This window comes from Hydra vulgaris, chromosome 10, assembly GCF_038396675.1.
Source record: "Hydra vulgaris chromosome 10, alternate assembly HydraT2T_AEP".
In the NCBI taxonomy this organism is placed as follows: domain Eukaryota; kingdom Metazoa; phylum Cnidaria; class Hydrozoa; order Anthoathecata; family Hydridae; genus Hydra; species Hydra vulgaris.
The window spans coordinates 1,905,800-1,909,761 of record NC_088929.1 but is presented as its reverse complement, the minus strand read 5'-3'; positions in this window follow the sequence as shown (position 1 = coordinate 1,909,761).

Here is a 3,962-nt window from a genome sequence, read left to right as displayed (position 1 = left end):
ATAATGGGCACTACTCTGAAGAGTTAGTGTCTCTTGTGCCATCTACTAAAATACATTCTCGTGTTACTCGTCATTCAATTAAGTCTCATCTTTTTTCTGTGACTGTTCCTAAGTGCTCCAAAAACTCTAATTCGTTTAGTTTTTTTCCTCGAACATCAGTTCTTTGGAATTCGCTTCCTTCATCTTGCTTTCCTGATTCATATAATCTGTCAATTGTTATCTTGCTCTACAATCTTCGTCTTTCTTCTTCCAGTAACTTCCAACTTTAATTAGTGGTTGCTTTCAGCCTGGTTGGAAGTGAAAATGTTTAAAAAAAAAAAACTATTATCTGAGTGAATTTTTCAAATTATAATTTTTCGAAGTGGCTGAGTTTGAATTGGAGATAAAGTAATAAATAAATTTTTAATACCGTTTTCTTTATTGAGTAGCATGGTATTTTTAACTGAAATTACATATAAATAGTTAGTTAGTTATAAATTTCAATGCGAGCTTATGGAAGTAACCCATCCGAGGATAAGCCACTGCAGCAACTATGCTGGAAGTTGTCCAGCTGATTCTTGAATGCGTTGACTGTTTCTGCGTTCACTGTATCGTTGGTGGCGAGTTCCAACAGTTCTGTTAGTAAAGAAATTGCTTTGCAGTGCGCTGTTACGGACTAATTCTTTGCTCAGTTGTCCACTACGAACAGCTCTTGGCTCTCTTGTAATTGTTGGCACTCACCATTTCACTTTGGCAATTCCTTTTAATATTTTAAATTGTTGAATGAGGTTGCTCCTTTATCGACGAAAAGTTAGACTAGGCTAGATTGAGTTTGATTAGCCTTTCTTCATAGCTATGTTGCCTCATTACGGGTCTTATCTTGGTGGCTTGCCGCTGAACTTTTTCAAGTATTTTTTGGTTCTTTTTCGTCGATGGTGACCAAGTGCATACTGCATATTCCAAATGACATATGGTCTTGCATATGTTGTATAGATTTTTTTCCATAGTGCTGGATCTCGCGATATACACGTATTTTTTAACAGTCCAAAAAATTTATTTGCAATCGATGCGGCTTTATTGACTTTATCATCGTTGTTTTTAGATCTCTTTTTGCGCCTGATAGTGGATCTAGCATAACATATGTCGCTGATTTGTTTGCTCTTCTAATGTGCATAACTTTCGATTTACTAAGATTTAGTTGCATTTGCCAAGTCTAGAACCAAACACTTATCTTGTTGATATCATCTTGCAGGCTTTTAGTGTCAAGCTCTTTGTTTCCTGACCGGATTGGTGCTATTAACTTGGTGTTGTTCGCAAACATTTTGCAGCAAGAGTTAATGTTGTCTGGGAGGTTGTTGATGAAGATGGCAAATAGAATTGGTCCTAGGATGGATGTTTGGACAATACCGCTAGACACTGGTGCCCATCCTAATGTTGTGTCGCCTTGAACGACTCGCTGTAGTCGATTTGTTAAAAATGAGCAAATCCATGCAAGCATTTGACCTGTTATTCCAAATTCGCTCAGTTTTTCAATAAGGCTAGTATCCTGTACTAAAATGCACTCAAATGCACGTGAGTAGTCGAGAAATACAATATCTAGTGGTGTTTTTTTGCCATTGTTTTTTGGCTCCATAGTTTCCAGAAGGTTTGTCGTGCACGATTTATTTGGGACAAAACCATGTTGTTTGCTACAAAAAAAGTTGTTTTTTGTGATGTATTTGATAAGTTCATTCCTTATCATTTTTTCTATAATTTTGCATGGGACCGAAGTCAAGTTGATTGGTCTATAGTTTCCGGAATCTGTTGGGCTTCTTTTTTTAAATATCAGCGTTACGTTTGCGTCTAGCCATGCTGTTGGTATTTCTCCAGAACGCAATGATACATTAAATATGATTGATAGTGGCTTGGCGAGTTTGATGGCGAGTGCTTTTAAAATAAATGGGTGAACGTTATCTGCTCCTTGCAATTTGTTTCCATCAATTTGAAGTAATAAACTTTCTGCTTTGTCTGTCGTGATGTTCATGTTGTCTATCCTCTTATTTGTTCTATGGTCAAGTGTGTTAATTTTTACGTCGTATTTTTTACTAAAGACTCGAACTTTTTACTCGAATTGATGATTTAATATATTGAAAAGAGTTTTTTGGTATTTTTTTTGTCGTTTGCAAATTGAACTCGTAGTTTTTTTTACTTTTTTTGATGCTTTTCTTATATCTCTACTTTCATTGCTGTATTCCCTAACAAGTTCGGATTTTTTTCCATTTTGAGGCTACGTTTTGATTCTACAGCATTGCTTAAGTTGAGACTTTTTTGTTTTATTGGTCACCCATGGCGCTCCTTTACTTGTTAAATTTGTTCTTTTTTTTGGAATGAATTTTTCACATAGATCATAGTATAAGTTAAGTAATATGTCATAGCTTTCATTTGCGGTTGAATTATAAAGGAAGTTTTCCCAGTTGATTTTTTCTTGCTTATTTTTTATTGATTTGTAGTCGCCTTTGTAGTAATTAAATTTTCCCTTCTACGACAGGTACTGGCATTGTGTTAAAATTTTTATTTTTTGTTGTTGTTATTTTAGGGCCCCAAGAAGACCTAAGGGTCTTGTCACAAAGCACCACGGAAGTGCATTTGACCAGGATGTTAACGCTTCCTTCCTTACCGTGACGCGGAATTATGTCCAAAGTTCGTTTCGAACCTGGATCTCCTATTTATTAAGCATGCGCTCTAACCAATGCACTACGGCCGCACAAAAATTCGAATTAGAATGCGTGCAGATTGGAAAATAAGATATATAGACCCTTTGAGTATCTTTGGTTTAGAAAACCTAAAGTGTTTCCAAAAATGAAAAATAAAGACTACTTCAAACTATTAAAATGTGAAATATCTTCCAAAGAGTTGTCTTTTATTTCAAGCTTTAATTTTTACCGGTTCTTAATCTTTTAACCAGTTGAATGAGAATTTTAAAAAAACAGCTTTTACAACTCCAATATTAAATTAAATTTGTTGAATAAAATAACAAAGCTCAATATTAAAAATATTCACTTCAAAAAGTTTAATTGAGAAAATTTGGAAATTTCCCCAGCTTTGGTAAATTTTTGAAGTTTCTTAAGGTGAAACAAATAATTATCCCATAGAAAATATTTTCTCATGTGTCAGGCAACTTCCATGTCTTTGGTGATTTTACCGTTGGCTTCCTTGACGATTGTAATTTGCCCAGGAAGAAAATTATATTTGGATATGTTTGGAGAACTCATGGAGAAAAACTGCATATCCAAGTTCATTGCAATTTTATTATCATCATTCGCTTTGTAAAAAATTCAGTTTCATCGCCAAGACGAGTCATCTGCTCATCATGGGTCGATGTTTTGGTTGAAGATAAATTAATAGCATAAGAGCAGCAGTAATTTCCCGGGGTTGTTTTGCAATTACTTTTATAGCGGCATTCTGAGGTAAACATCTTGTATCCAAAAACATGTAAAGCAAGATCTTCCATTTAGTGAGGCTGCAGTTAAAAAATAAAAAATCTTAGATTTTTATTCATTTTATATTACAATAACTAATGAAACTTATACATAAAAAGTTTAACATTGATGAAGGAAAGCAGCACAAGCAACACCAGGCTTTCATATGCTCACTAATGACATTGCTGCAGCTGAAGTAGCATCATAAAAGTACTTTTAAAAGAGTTTGTAGGTGCATCAATTACATCGTGCGCTAACTTATTTCAACGGTTTGCAACACGATTTTTAAATAAGGGCTGATGTTCTAGGTAATCTTTGATTAGTTGGGGTTTTAGACTGAACATTTTTGATTAATTGTTGAGTTTGATGAAAAATGCGTAAACACGCCAACGCTTTTTAATTTGTTTTTAAATAACCTTCTATTTCCTTCAAGAGCAGTTCTTTGTTAAAAACTATAATAAAACCATCAGGTTTGCAACAAAACCTGATGATTTATAGTTTTAAATAATTTATTTTCAAAATAAT